Source organism: Pithys albifrons, chromosome 8, assembly GCF_047495875.1.
Source record: "Pithys albifrons albifrons isolate INPA30051 chromosome 8, PitAlb_v1, whole genome shotgun sequence".
NCBI lineage: Eukaryota > Metazoa > Chordata > Aves > Passeriformes > Thamnophilidae > Pithys > Pithys albifrons.
The window spans coordinates 23,851,971-23,869,599 of record NC_092465.1 but is presented as its reverse complement, the minus strand read 5'-3'; the positions used below and the strand labels follow the sequence as shown (position 1 = coordinate 23,869,599).

Sequence of the window (17,629 nt, the reverse complement as noted above, 5' to 3'; positions counted from 1 at the left end):
AAGTACCAATACTTAAACACTGACAAATTTCAGTGATTACAAAGAAAACACAAGCCAGCACATTTCCAAATGAGCAGAAAACTAACCCATGATATGGATTGTTTTCAGTTTCTTACAAAGTTTATTTTCCTCAGAAAAATCATTCACCCTTTAACTTGAACAAAGGCTTTAAAAACACACCATTTTCTATCAATATTTGAGTATTTAACTCATAAGCAAGGGTTGGCAATCAGAATAAAAAGACAAGCAGTATGTACACAATATACAATATATAAATTAAAATGAGCTGTCTGGGAAGCACAGAGAAGTCAGAAAAGACTAGAAGCTTCCACTTCCTTATTTACCCCTTTAATGGAAAAAACTGACATTAGCTGAAAAAGTATTGATTTTCTGTGCTGTAACCTGTGGGAAACTAAAGAATTGAAAGTCATTTTTGCAGCATACTGAGATTGTTTAAAAATTTTACAGAGGTCTGCCCGAATTACTTTCTGGATCTTACAACACACATAGACATTTATTTCTGTTCAGACTTGTCCTTCTAGATGAGAAACTTGCATTTGGAAGTTGCACCATTATGTTTAAATCTGCTTCAGCGTGATTGAAATGTATAACCCGCCTTGACAGAATGATCAACCTCAAGTGCAAAAATATTTCACTTGCTGCCATTAGGAAATGGCACCTTACACTGCTACTAGGCATAAAGACTAGTAGGAAAATAACTGATTTTTCTTGGTATGCTTATATTGTGAATATCCAGGCATTTTGTTCTCAAACCTTTTTTCCCTTTCATACTCCCCAGCCCCTGACAATACTCCCAGGGATCTCCTGAGATGGCTGGACAAGGGGATATTGGCTGTGTACTCTGAAAAGCGGGTGAGCCTGGGCATAGGACTTTCAGGGGCAGCAAATTAATGAGTAGGGAATGACCTGTGGAGGAGAGGCAGAGTGATAAAGAAGGCAAGAGGTGAAGAAGAATGTCTTGGTGCTGGAAAGCCAGAAGTAATGAACACACCCCGGTGCATTTGGCTTTAAAAAAATTAGTTTCAAAATTCGTTTGTACTTATTGCAGTTTTTTATAAGAAACTAAATTTCATCTACGCACAGATTTGGACAATGTTGTTGGTTTTCTCAGTGTTATACCACAAAGCTATGACACATTTCTCATGGCAAACTATCCAAGAATCAGCCAAGAAAACAGAACTACATGTTCCTCAAGGTATCTGCAGTCTAGAGAGCTGCTTGTTTCCATCAGTTTTCAGCGTGGGAATGTTGCTATAGATGATGCAGTATAAAATCTCTGCAGCTGCTATGTCCTGCACAAGCATGTCTGTGTTTCTCAGCACTAAGCACACTGTCTACAACCAGACAAAGCAGGAGAACAGAAGGAAAACAGATAGAGAGCTTACTACTCAAACCCTGCAGTGGCATCAAGAAATAAAAATGCTTTGTTATGAGATATTGACCTTTTTCTAGAGAGAGCTATGAGCCTAATTTACATCAGTCACAGCTTAAATAGTTCTGGTTTAGGGTACTTAAAACCCCTCCAACTGATGTAAGCTAGCACTGCCCTCAAGGGAAATTCACTACATTTATCAAGTCCTTATTGTTAGTATCTACATAGTTTTTACAGAGCATTATTCCTTACTGCATCTCCTAAATTATTTTTACTGACTTACTACAAAAACACATGTCAATAATAATTATGAAAATGTAGAAGATGCTAGGCTCAATGTATTTAACTTTACAAAAGAACACCATGTAACTTTAAAATTACTCAAAAGTAAATAGTACATGGAATAGTATAGAGATACAGCACAGATTTATGACTGACATTTGACAGCTTTATGCAAAATTATTGAGTAAATATGCTCACAGTTATGATGAAAGCACAAAAATTTGCAAATACTGAATAAATCACTCAAAATTCTAAAGAACATTGAGGGGGAGATCTAATAATGAATATATCAGAAGGTAATCATACCAGAAATACTAAGTTGGCAGAGGATAACTATCACCATGTACCTGCACCATGAGCTGGCAGCCAATGGCCAGTACAGCTGTAGAGTGGGCAGGCAGCAGGTGTCAGAACTGGAGGGCTGGAGGCAGTACCTTCCTCCCCTGCCCCGTGCACAGCTCTCGTACAGTGCATTAACAGTCTGAGAAACATCTCAACTATTAGAACGTGTACACACCTTAGAGGACAAGTATATATTTGGAACTATAAAGGTCATAGTTAGAAGAAAAATGAGGCCCTCAGGAAGGAAAAAGGTATCAGGCAAACTATGAGCAGCAATCTGTTACACAGCCTCCAGGGACTGTCTGGGCATTTCAACTGGGAAACTTAGACCCTAAGGGTATAAGAAAAAATCACAACCTCAGGAAAGGCCAGGTCATTACTCCACAGCTGTTTTACACAAACTTACCCTTTGTAGATTAATGTAACATTGCTTTGATCAAAATGCTATGAAAAATCAAAGACATTTATGAATAGGAATTTGTAAATTTTAAAAGCAAAGAATCTGATATGCTCTTCTCTTCCTAATGTAGCTCACAAAATTTAAATTTGTAGCACCCTTTCTCTTCTTCAGGCAGGTGGATACAGACAGCAGCTGTTATGGAAAGGGTAGGTAGGAGCTATGAACCCAAGCTGCCATGGTCATTGTTACATTTCAGAGCAACCAACTACTTTGCAAATCCAACCACAACTTTTGCATCACCAGAAATGGAAATTAAAAAGCGTATCATAGATTACTTCTGAAGCTGCTTCTATCCCTCAAACTCACAGCCACTTTTCAACCATGTGGAGCTATTAAGAGTCCTGCTAAGGTCTGAGGGTTGGTCGGCTGGGCTAATTCTAACCCTCACCCATGACCTGTTTTGAGGTCTGCCCCATTAATCCTCAATCCACATCAAAAGAAAACATAATCATTATTGTAGCTACTCTGGTTATTGATCATAAGCTCTGTCACACAATGGTATTTATGGTGACTGGGCAGGAGACAGAGTGTGCAGCTACTAAAAAAAATTACCTTGTTTGAATTTTTTAAAGATTATTTTGCATTGCAAACAATAATTGCATTGCATTGCATATCACAGAATTGCATACTAAAAACTGACCATGAGTTTTATACTTTGGCTACACTATCAGTCATTAGGAGAATTGAGAAAAGCCTTCTCAGTGGAACACCATATAATTTACATTTATCTTTCCACAGCATATTTGCACACCCACACAAATACAGGTCACATTTAAGGAGAGTTATAGAACTCTTTTTGGTTGTTGTTTTTTTTTTCCCAGTCAGAGAATGCATTATACTGTCCACAGCTATGTCACCCAAGAACATTAAACCACATAGCAACTACATGTGACCTAACCATAGACCATCAAAGTTACACAGTTACAGAACACAGTTCTGTTACAGGACACAGTTATCAGGTGCAAGTGAACTTGGAAAGACAACTTGCATTCAGCTGACCGGAAGAGGGGGAAAAGGAGATGGATTTTACGCATTCTTCAACCATTACAAAGAAAGACACAGAATTTGTATTGCTACAGCACTAACCTTCCATTACCAGGGCACACCAATATTTTATATCCAAACTCATCCTCTGACTAACCTACAGCTCCATTTCACATCATTCCCATCTTTCTGGCGTCCTGTAAACATCTTATGACGCTTGTTTTCCAGAAACAGATTAGAATCAAGAAACACAGACTTTACACAGGAAAAAGATATAATTACCTACCAGAGGAACACATGTCATGCTCACATTGGGGTCAGATAGGACCTCAAGATGACTCAACACCAACTGCCAAGTTTCAGACCTCAGCAAGCTGTTTTGTAGCAAAGCTTTTTCCTGTTAACCAAGCATCATTTCCAACATCAGCCACCACCTTCTCACCCAGATGACCCACTTCTCTCTGAAAGAAACATTTAGCACTAAACTTACCATTCCAGCTTCCCATTTTCAAGATAAAAAGTCCCTTTATCTGGTACATTTGTTGCTATTTCTGTAGTTCTCCAACAGTGATTCTGCCTTTTGATTTTTCCTGGATCAATCCTTACCAGGTGACAACACAGCGAACAAGCACTCCAAATATAAAGGTATAAAAGAAAATAAATTGTTCCCCACCATTATCCTAAACATCTTCCTACTCTAGAAACTAAATTAATTTAAGAAACTACTATCTTTGGGCCAAAACCTCAAAATTCATAATCAAGATGATGAGCCATCATGTACCTGTGTTTATTTCTCTCTCATTTCTTCAACCACAGTGCCATTTCTTTTAAAACAAGATTGAATTTTATTTTCAAAGGCAGTAGGGAAGAAACTGTTAAAAGCTGTTTTCCTGAACAAGATAAAAGTGCCAGGCATCCCTGACTAGATCAGGCATAAAAATCCTCACAGAGTAGATGAGGGGACAAGAACCCATCTGTAGTCTCACTGCAGATACAGTTTGACCACACACAGGAAAGAGACAGTGAAGGCAGAGGTGACATGGGAAGAATCATCAGCCTGGAACCATTCCTGTGGAATGTTCAAAGAAACTTATCCTGATCCAAATCCCATGTAAGATCACCTTATCCACACTGGGTTTGTCATGGGAAGAGAGTGGTGAGGTGGATGCAAGGATGGAGAGACACTGCTGTATCACATAATGCAGCCATGTTTTATTAAGCAGGAGGAGTGCAGCATTTCCATTCCACCTTGTCTATTCCAGGATACACACAAATCAAGGTCCAGCTGACAATGACGCCAGAGACCTTAAGGAACAGAATGCTCACTCCAGCTGCTCAGTGTGTCCAAGTCCTGATCAGTGGCCTGGATGTCCCACAAGGCTGTTCCCTCCAGCTCAGCCTTTCAAGTGGCAGAGGCATACCTCTTGTCCCTTGTCATGCTCCCCCATACCTGCAGCTACTGCTTTAATTATTTATTCCTTTCTCTAAACTGCAGCACAAGCCATCAAAGGTCTCACAAATTCCATGGTCTGTTTTTAAGGTCTATTAGCAGTCACCACCATGGTTTCTGTAACTCTCTGGTCTCCCACCACAAACATGTGACAGGAAGCATCAAGTTAGCAACCACTACAAAACGAAGTTCTATTGTTTTTTTTATTTTCCAGGATTAATCAGATCAGATGGAGCTGGGCAGATGTAGCCAAGGTCTCCTCTGTCTGACCAGGTATCTTTCACCCCACGGCACAAGTTTCATACAGCCTTTTCTTTGGGCAACCTGAATTTATTACATTTCTCAACTGGAAAATTTCAGTTCATCATCTGAAAAAGGGTATCACATTTCAAGACAAGATATCTTGAAATTGATCTATAGATTGTTCTCAGACAAATGTGACTTACTTTGGGTTTGCTTGTTTTCATAACAAGGCAATCCCAGATAAATGCCCTACTGTCCTGATGTAAAGATCCAATACATCATTTTAATACCTCTGCATCCTTCCTAATCACAATTCATTAACTTAATTGGAAACAATATATCCTATAGAAAAGATTTGTACCAACAGAACAGCCTGTGTGTTAAGAGACTGGAACTGCATTCAATACCACAGAGATTGGTTAATCCAGCCTTTTAAGTACAGAATCCATCAGTTCCTTTGCATCTCTGTTTGGACTAGAAACTTGCAATTCAACAGGGACTAAGCATGATTTTTGTGATTCTCACAATTTTCATGAGAACTGAAAAATATTGAGGGGTTTATGTAGTTTATATGCTAAAAGCATTTCCATCTCTCAATTTCCACTGTAAAAAAAGGGAAAATAAAACACCTATTTTAGCAGAGTTATGAATGCAAGCTGTCAGATTGCACTGTGAGAGATCCTAACCAAGACTGGACTTTCTATCTGCTAAGTTCTGTGTAGATTCAGCTTATCCACTGGATTCTTAGCATCCCAAAATAAGGAGGAAAAGATTCACTGGAGCTGGGAGGAGGGCTTAAATTCCAAAAATGTGAAATATTGACTGAGGAACACAGAACATTCAAGATATGCCCAGGGACTGCACTATGACAGAAATAGAGATTCTATCCTCCAGCAAGGAGATAACAAGCAAACCAAGTTTCTCATAAAGAAATTACTTTTTTGTTAGAAAACTTAGTCTTTGAATCTAGAGCAACATGACACCTGCTACTTAAAATTCTTGCAATTCTATGTTAAGCTTGCAATCAGCTAGAGACTTCTTTCCTCTACACCTCAAATTAATATATCCATTACTTCCTTTATGAGATGTGCTCTCAATTAATATTAAAATATATTCCCTTTTAAGGAATTAAAAAAAAGGAAATTGTTTAACTTCACTTTTAAAAGCAGCTGTTCTCTGCTACAGTGAACATTTCTAAGAATCATTATAAAGTGCTCCTAGTTTAAGAAGATTACAACTGCCATACACTCCAGACCTATCCTCTTACTCTTCTTCAATCTCCAACTTACTCCTCCTCTTCCTTCAAAACTTCTCTTTTTACAGTTATAGGTAACAATGACAGAGAATCTTTTTCAGTTTCTGAGTTCGTGATGGTGGGGCTCACACTGAAACCATTTAAGCAACTAGCCTGTAGTTTTTGCAAAAAGACAAACTTGGAAATTCAGCATCTCCTTACCTGCTGCTGCTACCTCTGTTAATAGCCCTCAGCACAAAGTGACACATTTCACTTGGAACCAGCTTATAAAGTATCTGAAAATTCCATAGAATTGATATAGAAATGCCAGAAAAAAAAATAATTCAGAGTTTCTGAGCGCCATTTATTTTCACTGTTAATAGAAAATTAACAGTTTTCTGGGTTTCACCTTTCATGTCAAAACAGAATTACAGAATAATCCAAGTTGGAAGGACCCTTCAGATACCACTTGGGTCAACCTCCATTTAAAAAAGAAAAAAAACCAGCACAAAAGCAATCCTGGTTTTTCTTCTTTTAACAATTGTCTCTATTAGTTTGTTACTGTTCACTTTTTTCCTCCCTTAATTCCTAAGCAAGTCTGCGCAGCCCAGAAGCTTCCCTAAAAAGACACGAGTTTGACTGTCTACACATGGTAACTCCCGAGTCCTTCTTCCAGTTTCCACATTTCACATTAAACTGTCCTCCTTTTCACTGGTTTATCAGCTATCAGCACCAAAATGTTCTTCCACACTTCTCCAGCTCTTTTGAAAGGATCATCCCCAAACCAGACATGCTAGAAACACCATTCATCGGGATATATACAGCAGTGGCATTAAAAAAAAAAAAATTAACTGTCTCCATGTCTGTATTCTGACTTACAGGAAATAGCTGCAAGCTGTAGATTTGTATTTACAGCTCAGAAAGTCTTGGTATGGAGATGGTAAAATTAATTACAAACATAGTGTCACCATTTATAGCATGAATTCTACTAGTAGGGCCTAGAACAATAGCAATAGGACAATGGGTAATGGCTTTAAACTAAAAGAGGGTAGATTTAGACTAGATATAAGGATGAAGTTTTTTTATGATGAGGGTAATGAAACACTTGGACAGGTTGTCCAGATTGGTAGTAGATGTCCCATTCCTGGAAATATCCAAGGTCAGGTTGGATGCGGCTCTGAGCAATCTGGTCTTGTTGAAGACGTCCCTGCTCATTGCAGGGGGTTGGACTAGTGGACCTGTAAAGGTCCCTTCCAACACAAACCATTCTATGACTTTATAATTACATATTCCTTACACATTTCATGTTACAACCAGATTCAGTTTAAGTTATCTGGCACCTCACTACACAACTTGCTTGTCACCAGACTTTTGTCAGCTGGAGTTTCCTACCTATGATGAAAGCCATGTTTTAAATCAGACAAAAATCCAACATCCCTGAAATGGCCTGAGCATGTTTACTTTCACTTGTGTATTGTACATGTTGCTGCTTCCTTCAGCACCTAGAACCTTGATACGGCAAATTCAACACCAACCTCTCCCCCTCCCCGCAAAAAAGTATTTACTTTAGTATTCCACTGTGATGGGGTTTTTATTAAATCTCATTAAACTTAGCTTAAGAAAGAAACACAAGCCTGAAGGAAATTCTTGGGAGAGATGTCCTTTTTAAGTATAATTGTCCAGAGTAACCTTTCTCATGAAAATTATCTGCAGAAACTGTTGCCTTTTCCCATGCTAGTATTGTCAAAAACTTCAGAAAGCATTTAGTTATCAAGAAAAAAAAAAGAAAAAAAACACAAAAACCTTCCAGAAATCTCTGGGAATTGTTTGAATTGTTCAGTGTTTTAAAAAAATATTAGAAAATACAAGAGAAATGTACAAGTATTTGCTACCCTACACATGAAGCATAAGGGCTAATTAAACCATTAGGGTAGGCTCACTGTATACATACACACACATTAAAAATATAAACACACACATCTTTAGCAGTGAAGCACAAGCAGTTCCTTCCTGTCTCCTACTGCAGTGACAGCAGGTTCTCTGGCATGGCACAGGCACAGAAGGGCTGACCTGGAGGACTAAAGTCCCTTAAGAAATGCAACCCCTCCTGAGACAAAGCCTTACGTAAATTCTCAGGATTCTAACAGGTTATGAGAAAAAAAAAATCCATCAAAGAAAACCCATGCTGGTATCACATGTATTTGGCAAAACAAGAGCAAAATATTCACTTCTGTCATGCTATGAAACCCACTGGTACACTACACCTCAGCTGAAACACGCAGCACCAAGGGGTAGACACAAGTCCAGATTATCACATACACACGTGCCAAAGGACTAAAGGAAAATGAACCAGTACTGTGAACACCCTCTGCTTTTGTCTCCACAGTGGACTGGAGGAAGAAGTAGCAAAGGAGAGCAGTCCCATCTCCACCACCATTTGCAATAGAGCAGGAGGCAGGGGATTCTCCTGTTAAAGAAATCACGAAGCTTTCTCTTTCCATGGCCTTTATGGCTTTGTCGTAATGTCTGAATGGCTGCTCAGATGTACAGGGACTCTCACACCTGTGAGCAAAGTTATATTTTTGATGGTTATACAAAAGACCACATACAAGCATATAAGTATGTAGAGTATAGCCCCTTCACCACCAGCCCTTGGAAAAAAAACCCCACATTTGTACCTACAAGTATGTGTGACCCCATGTTCGCATCACAGAAATTTATTAATAAGCTTCCAGAATGGACTAAGAACCAAAAATGGCCAGTAATAAGCAAGACTCCTAACAAGGCCCCTAACAGTACAGCTCATAAGCACTATGAGCGCAATAGCCAACTAGTAGCAAGTGGAAGAAGCAAGCTTGATGAACTACAGTACAAAAATGGTACTTCTTTCAGCCCTCAGTAACATGAAAATTTTAGGAGGTCTTCAGTCACAAATCCTGCAATATATTGTTGTCCAGATACACATCCTGCCATGTACTTCAATAGAAAAATTAGTTTAAACACAAATTCTTCAGGGGTTTTAAATAATCAGTCTTGTACACATTTCTGTTAATTTATCTAAAACAGAAAGAAAAGAGAAAGCAGTCTTCTTGTGTAGTTTTTAAACAGAAGGGAAAGAAACTGTTATTTATTATATATACATAAAGACGTTTTACTAAATGTACAAGCTCCGTAACAACCACATCTGCTTAACCTCTAAAGGTCAAGGTCCTGTCATTTACACCAAGAAAAAAAAAAAGTCTAATTATAGTATCTACAGCTATATGGACAAAGGCTGGTTATTAGGAAAAAAACTATTATAAACCAAACACAATTACATTGTAGAGAAACCATTAGATATTTGATGAGATTTTAATCTTTGAGCTGGTATCATTCTGCAACTTAATCATCTGGAGAACAGAACTCTGTTAAGAATGCAATTAAATGTACTAGTTCCATTAAAATTGAGCTGATATAGTTAATTGTAGTCCTAAAATAGCTATTTCCTCACACCTTCACTAAGCATTTTTTTCATCTATTGAATAACAGTCTATTTAAGGAACACTTTTCACTTAAACTATCTAATAAGATTTGCGAATACTTTTGTTCTGTTGTTACCCCACACAAGTTGCGCTGCAGTTTGCTGTTCGACCTTGGATTCCTAATTTGCTCTGAGAGGTACAGCAACGTCTTTTGTTTCAGCTACTGTTAGTCCACAGTATCTGCATTGCTGAAGCTTTAGGGAAGAAAATCAACAACGTAGCCCGCAATTATGAACTGAAATGAAATTATGAGCCGATGGTAAACCCCACCTCAGTGAGTCATTTTAAGCATCAACACTTCTGACAAACAGATGATTGCCAAACATTAGTTTTAACGAACCCACACATCTTCAAAGCACATGGAAAGGTTTTGAAGCATTGCCAGAAAATTGAGAATACAGGCCATTCCTGCCTGGTTTTGAAAGAGAAGGAAAAGAACAAAGGTATCCTAAGAGTGCATCAATTTGGCAATAGCTAATCTACAACGGAACCTCAAAGACCATACAGTTCATTGGGGCATTTTGAATTGCTCTGGAGGGAAGGGGGGGAAATCGCGACTTGGGGGAGCGACAAGGGAGCCGCGGACGCGGGGCTGACACGGGCGCATCATCCTGCGCGGATGCAGTTACGTAACTCCGGGCTGGCCCCGCCGGTCCTGATGCTCCGGCTGCGCCCCGGGGCCGCAGAGCCACCGCTGGGCCCGGGCCCGGGCCCGGGCCCTGCCCCAGCCCCGGGCCAGACCGCTGCCCCGGGCCACACCACTGCCCCGGCCCCGGCCCGCTTCTGTCCCCCTGGCGGCACCGCCGCCCCGCACCGCCCCCGCGGGGTCCGCCGAGCCCCGGCCCCGCCACGAGCGGCCCCGACCCGCGACTCCCAGCACGGCCCGTCCCGCCGCTCCGGCTCCGGCCCCTGCGCGCCCCCAGCGCCGCCGCTCAGCTCCCACCTCCTCGCAGGGATCCGCGGCGCATCCCGCTGCGGCCCGGGAGGCTGCGCCCGCTGCTCCCCGCAGCTCCCCGCCCGCCTGACGGAGGGAGCGAGGGGCGGGCAGCCGCCGCCGCGGCCGCAGCCCCGCCGCGCCGCCCCCCGCCCCCGCCCCCGCCCGCCGGCCAAGGTGCCCTCCGCGCCGGCCAGGACCCACCTGAAGTGAGCGACCCCGCGCCGCCCCCGCCGCGCCCGGGGACAGGTGCCGGGGCTGCGCTGGGCAGGGAGCGGGCGGCGAAGGATGCTCAGCTGAGCGCGGCCGCGGCCGTGTGCGCGCAGCGCCGGGGCGGCGCCGGGGCTCCGCACCGCACCGCCCGCTCCCGCACCGGTCCCGGTGCGCCGAGCACAGCCCGCAGTCAGGCTGCTGCAGGTGTGTCGGAGAAACCGGGCAGCGGCGGCGACCGTGTCATGGGCTTCGGTCGTGACATCAGGTCTGGAATTAAACGGGAAAGCACGTGGGCAACAGAGGGGCTGCGGTGGATCGAGAGGGACGCCGTGCCAGGGGCGGGAGGTGGTGCCAGACAAAGGGGGGCCGCCGAGGGACTGGGCTGTCAGCAGCCGCGTAAGGGCCTTTCTCCACCCAGGCTTGGTGACACAAGCACGACACCCAACCTTCCACCGTCACCCTCCCGCAGTGTTCACTGCCTTAGCTGATCAGTCTTTGTCATCCGACAATGGGAGGTGGTTGTAAAAAACCACATTGGATGCTCTAGAAAGCTGCTGTAGAAATCACTCCTTTGGTTTAACCTGTATTAGGGAAATAGTTTTCTTGTCTTTTGGGTTTCGTTTTTTTTGTTGTTTTTTTTTTGGGGGGGGGGGATTTCAGGGGTTTTTTTCTGTAGATGCTCCATCACAGCTTTTATGGCATCCTTGATATCTTAAACTTACCTCTGGAAACAGGAAACTGAACTCTCTCGTGTAGAGAACCTGAGTGGCACAGGTCACCCTGTTTCAGACTTACCTATCTGGTTAATGACTTGCCTCTGGCACTCTGGTCCTTCTGCTAGAGCCGGGTCACTCCCTGTCCCCCGGGGTGGCCCACTGTTGTGCCCTCCAGGGATGGCTCTGACACCTCTCTTAGTAAACTGCACACTCCTCTTACTATTAACTTCCTCCCTGCTCTCTGGTTCATGGTAACAAGAAGGAAAATAGATTGTGTTGAGAAGAAAATCAGTTGAAATCCCTGGAGAACTAGATGCCACTGTCAGCAAATTTCAGTAAGAGAAGGGGCAAAAGAAAGGTCAAATACCTGGGGGGAAAAAGTAGATTTACAGAATTCTGTAAATTACTGACTACACTATTCATTAAGCAATGACACCCAGGCTGTATGATGCTGGTTTATGTTTTCCCCATTTCTCAAACTGGCAGTTCCAGATTTGGCAGCATCATTGTGCAACAAAGGATCATTTCGGGGACCCTGGCATACAAAACCCCACAGTTGTTTTCCTATTAAAGCAAAGATCTCCATAGAAGGATCCCTTGACACACTATTTTTTTGTGTAACTTCTAGAATAAGCTTCTTGAAAAAAATGCTTTATTCTGTCAGCTAAACCTGCAAGTCTCATTTTGAATGTGGTTGAGTAAGGTTATGGACTTCATTAAGTAACACATTTTTTTCTTTTCAGTGTTTCGTTTCCAAGAGTTGAAGCAGGAAAAACATTAAGCTGGATTACGGTAGGTGTCAGAGTAAGTTTTCATATAAAATCCATAGAAAGATTAAGTAAGAAGCCATGTACAGTATGGAACACTTAATAAGACCAGGAATGTAGTCACTTATTTTTCTTCTGAAAAAATAAGTAACAGGGCAAGGAGATGGACGTGTCCTAAAGTGACCATTCAACAACACCATTTCTGACAAGACTCAACATCTCTGACCTGAAATTCATTCCAGAAAACTGTGTTGTTAATTAGCTCACTTGTTTCTGAACAACTTATGCTTTCATACTCTCTAATGACCATGATAGCAAATTCTTAAGAGGCTATTCTGTAGGGGTTTTTTTTAATGATTTGCCTATACTCCAAAGACATGACTCCACCGCCTCCCTGGGCAGTCCATTCCAATATCTCATTAACCCTTCTGTGAAGATGTCAAACCTACATCTCTCCTGGTGCAGCTTAAGACTGTGCCCTCTCGTCCTGTTGCTGGGTGCCTGGGAGAAGAGACCAACCCCCACCTGGCTACAACCTCCTTTCAGGTATTTGTAAGAGTGATGAGGTCTCCCCTGAGCAACTCCAGCTCCCTCAGCCTCTCCTCATAGGGCTTGTGTTCAAGTCCCTTCACCAGCCTTGTTGCTTTTCTTTGGACTTGCTCCAGCACCTCGACATCCTTCCTGAACTGAGGGGCCCAGGTTGTTGAGGTGAGGACCTCAACACAGGACAGGAAATATATTCTCTTTTGTCCATCCAAGAACTTGACCTGTTCTTCTCAAATTTACTTTCATCAACAACTGGGAGGCAAGTTCCCTAAAACAAAACTATAAAACATGGTTTGATGGTCCATACAAATATAAAACCTCCACAGGTTAAACGATAGAATTCTTTCCACAATTCTTGGCAAGACACAAATGCCTTTAAAATATCCCATTCTTTCATTCAGGCACCAGGGAAGTTTACTAATATAAAAGCAAATGTTTACCACCCATATGCTGAGGATAAGCAGATCTATGGGCATTGAAAATATTTACTTACAGAACCCTAAGAAAATATTTTTCTCTTGTAATAAGCAATATTGCTAAACAAAATTGCTTTGCTGTCATTTATTGTTAAGGTTTGTGTGTGTTTGGCAAAATGGTACCCTTAGACAGGCAGAGGTAGCAGACTAAGATTTTTGCAAATTACACCTTTTCTTTTTTGCAAATTCATTGAAATATGCAATACCGTGACAGTATAGTAGTAGTAACCAGCGAAGTGGAAGTGCTTTGAAGACAAAGCATGAAGTAGAGCACCAAAAAACATTGAAGAGTATCTGATAATAAAGAAACGAGGCAGTGGCAGGCTCATAGCAGGCATGTACTATAAAGGCAGAAAGGCAGGCATTAGCAAGATGAAAACTGGAGGTGTCCTACAGTAGGGGAGTAGCAGAGGACTGAAGAGCCATCTCTATGAACCAGAAGGCATAGCTGCCATCAGGATGAAGATCAGGTAACCAGATCAACATCCCCTTTCTTGGACAGATTGTGACCAGTCAACACAACATTATTTACTTTCTTCTTTGAGTCCTCCTTAGGGCTGAATTGCTTAGAATACTTCTGATGAGCAGTGTTGCACCTAAATAGCCTAAAATTACTTGTGTGAAGACCAATGATTTTTGCAGTTTCCTGATGATGGTAGGCAAAATGAAAGCTGACTCTGAGCAGCTGTAGGAGGATCTGACAATAGTGAGCAATAGGGCAATGAGACAGTAGCTGAAAGTCTATGTCAATAACTGCAAACTAATGTAAACAGTAATGAAAATAACCCTAACTAAACATACATAATAATGGGCTTTAAATTTGCCTTTATTATTTGGAGTCATTGTGAGTAGTTTTCTGCAAACATTAGTTTGCTACTCAGCAGTAGTCCAAAAGGCAAATAGTATTAGAAATTGCTCCAAAAGCAGCAGAGAACAAAGCAGAAGAGCTCATTACAACCCTATGTAAATCCCTTTGCACTTTGCTGTGTACAAGTCTGGTTTCCTTCATATGAAAATGTGCAACTAGAAAATGCATGTATGTGGCTGAAAAAATAATACACAGAAGTTTTAGAATGCATTTGTGTGAGGAGATCTAGCTGAAAAGCAGACTGAGAAACAATTGTCTTTTTATCTATAAACTCCCAAATGATACATAGGAGGCTGACAGGAAATGATCACGTGCTATTTTTCATCACCCAAGACTTCAGGGAGACTCAGTAAATGATTGGGCAGCACATTTAAAACAGCAACTGGGAAAAATTTTTCCATAAAAAATGTTATTTATTCAGATGGCTTGCTTCTATACTGCACTATGAAACTGAAGAGACAGATGTTTTTAATCATGGTTTATACAAATTAATGAAGGAGAGCTGTAAAGGTACCTGCCCATTGTCTACTGAGAGTTGCGCACTACTCATTATCTGCCCCATTTCAACACTCTCCCAGAGCACTGGTTTCCAGCTACTGTAGAGAACAGAATACCAGATTAAATGGACCTTCACACAATCTTGTGCAGCCATTCAAATGGTTTATTCTTTTCTTTCTGCTCAGTTAGGTGTGAGAAACCAAGGACAAGCAGCATCCCTACATATGAAAGCATATTCCTGGCTTTCCCTGTGTTCCCTGGGATTGAAACCAGACTCTTAGTTCTTGATCTTTCCATTTGGGTATTTTTTCATTTTTCTGAAGAGAATTTGGAAAAATTGTTTTTATCTTCTCAACATTTTGCTGTTCAGTTTCTGCAGTGATCGTCCATATCCACTGGTCTATTCATTTCAGCACTGTTTTTTACTCTCCTTTATACAAGATCGAGGCAGCACATATCAAGAGAAATCATGAAGCATAATAACATATGCATAGAATATAACAAAAATACTTTCCATATTCATGGATCATCACAGAGATAAAATCTAAATCATTCTTAGGCATCTTTGCGGAAAAAGGGAAAATTATGTCTTCTCATTGAAAAAAACTAAAAAGGGAAGTAGAAACACTCAAAGATGACTTAAAACTGAAATTACAAGTAAACATCTTACATCAATAATTATAATTTGTAAGAGTTCTGTTAAGAATATCTCTATTAAATACTAGAAGCCAGAAATCTGACAAGCAAATCTGAAATGCAGTTTATCAGAACTCCAAGAATCTCCACAGACAAATGTATGACAAATCAGCTGCAGTGGTTCAACCTCACATAAACAGAACCTGTATCATTCATACTTTTTATAGCTAACTATCTCCACTCAAAAATCAGGAAGAGAGATTGTTTCATACTTGATTTTGGCAATGGGTAGTAGTCCCATGGCCTCATCTTCAGCTGAATGCATGATTTCTTTACTGTTTAAACTGAAAACCAAAGCAGTATAAACACTTGGAGCTATAAATTTTAAACAACAAAGAAAAAGAAATTTCTGGTTGGAAATATTGTTAGTACTATCTTATAACCCTGCTGGCTATTACCAGTACTCTGCTTTCTATTCTAAAGCAAGTGCTTTCAAGCTTCAGTATTTAAAGGACTTTTTTCTCTAACTCCACTAGAACAGCTTAAAAAAAAGGGTTACAGCAGTACAGTTTCCTCTGCACTTTCTGAGAAGTATCTAATTTATTTATTTTTCCAAAGCAACAACAGAAATTACCCAGCTTCAAACAGTTTTAGATGGCCTCCCAGACAAAATTCCAAGAATGTTATATATGGGCATTGAGGCCATCTTTGTATCCTTGGCCTTCAAATAGGCAGAGGGAAAACCAACTGTGATCCCTGTGTATGGATAACTCATGTCTACAATTCCAGCAATAATTTTAAGTCGCTTAGCTGGTATGTTGTCACAGAGAAGGGCAGCAAATTTTAATGTCTCCCAGCACTATTATACTAGTGTGAACTCTGAATAGAAGTGAGTTCTGTGGACTTGATTCAAACTTAAAAACATCAGTGAGTCAAGATATACAGTCCATGTTTCACATGCTTTGTTTTGCTGATTAAATATAACCTCGTGCCTGCTATTCGTAGATAAAGTGGGCACATTAGGAGGAGGATTTAGTGTGCCCAGGATGAGGACAATCAACATTCTGATATTTTAAATAACTTTCATCAATCTTGCAATTTTATTTGTTAAGCTGTTTATACCTTCAATTTTAAAAAATATTTAAAGGATATATTTGCATTTCTGATAGTTTTCATGTCTACCTACCCAAATATGCTCTGTTAACATTGTCCTGTATTTCTTGAAATGGCATCTGGAAAATTTACTCATTAGCACTTTCCAAAGACAGAACTCGGTCAGAAGAGTTGGAAGGATTCCCAGGGAAACTTCTGTACTTGCATGCTCAGGATTTGTAAATGTTTTTCTCTAAATATAGAGTAGGGTCTGGTCAGCAGTTAACTCTTCAGTCTTAATGTAAGTCCTGCAGATATTGTGTGTTAGATATTGCATGTTGACACTGGATTTTAAAAACTTCATATTGGGCAGATCTTCACCTTCCCAAGCCCCAGACAGTTTGCAGAATTTCAAGAAAAATTTCTAATAAAAGAATTAAGGTTTGGGCGCAGGTAGATGTATACTGTTAACGTAGATGAAATGAGTCTTATAGCAGTACTTAATTAATCTGACAGTACCATCTATAGTTCAAGACAACAGCCCCACCATCTATGAGATACGTGGACTTTACAGCAATGAAGTGTTATTTTCAAGCTGTGATTTACGGTGTTTACAAAGCACCAAGTCCATAAAGCCCATCATCCCTCAAAGCAGCTCCTCTTTAAAGCTTCCTTTAAAGCATTTACAACCAAGCAGAGCTAGCAGCTGAACTGTGTTTTGTGTTATATCCAGCTCCACATTTCTCTTCACTCTTGTACCCAGCAGAGCTGCCCAGTGCAGAGGTTTAGTCTCCACAGCTTCAGCTACCAGAGCTGTCTGAAGCACCTGGAACCACCTTGAGTTGGGAGTGCAGTACAGCATCAGGCTGGCTGCAGGAGGCCTGATCCTGCCCATAAGTCAAGATTCTGTTCCTGTGCTTGTCCCTGCCAAAAGCAGAGGCTGTGGATGTGAATTTGTGCTGCAAGTTTCAGCA

General features: G+C 41.0%; 1 protein-coding gene across 6 annotated transcripts in view; it reads right to left on the bottom strand.

Annotated features, from left to right (window-relative positions):
• Positions 1-11,127, bottom strand: part of OSBPL6 (oxysterol binding protein like 6) — a 99,262-nt gene extending 88,135 nt beyond the window's left edge. For 5 of the 6 annotated variants that reach the window (XM_071562259.1, XM_071562263.1, XM_071562261.1 and 2 more), the window contains exon 1: positions 10,853-10,923. The gene's annotated coding sequence lies outside the window, so the exon portion shown is untranslated. Of the gene's footprint in view, positions 1-10,852; positions 10,924-11,047 lie in introns of those variants that run through there. The other variant, XM_071562260.1, reaches the window with a different exon arrangement.
• Between the last annotated feature and the right edge of the window lie 6,502 nt (positions 11,128-17,629).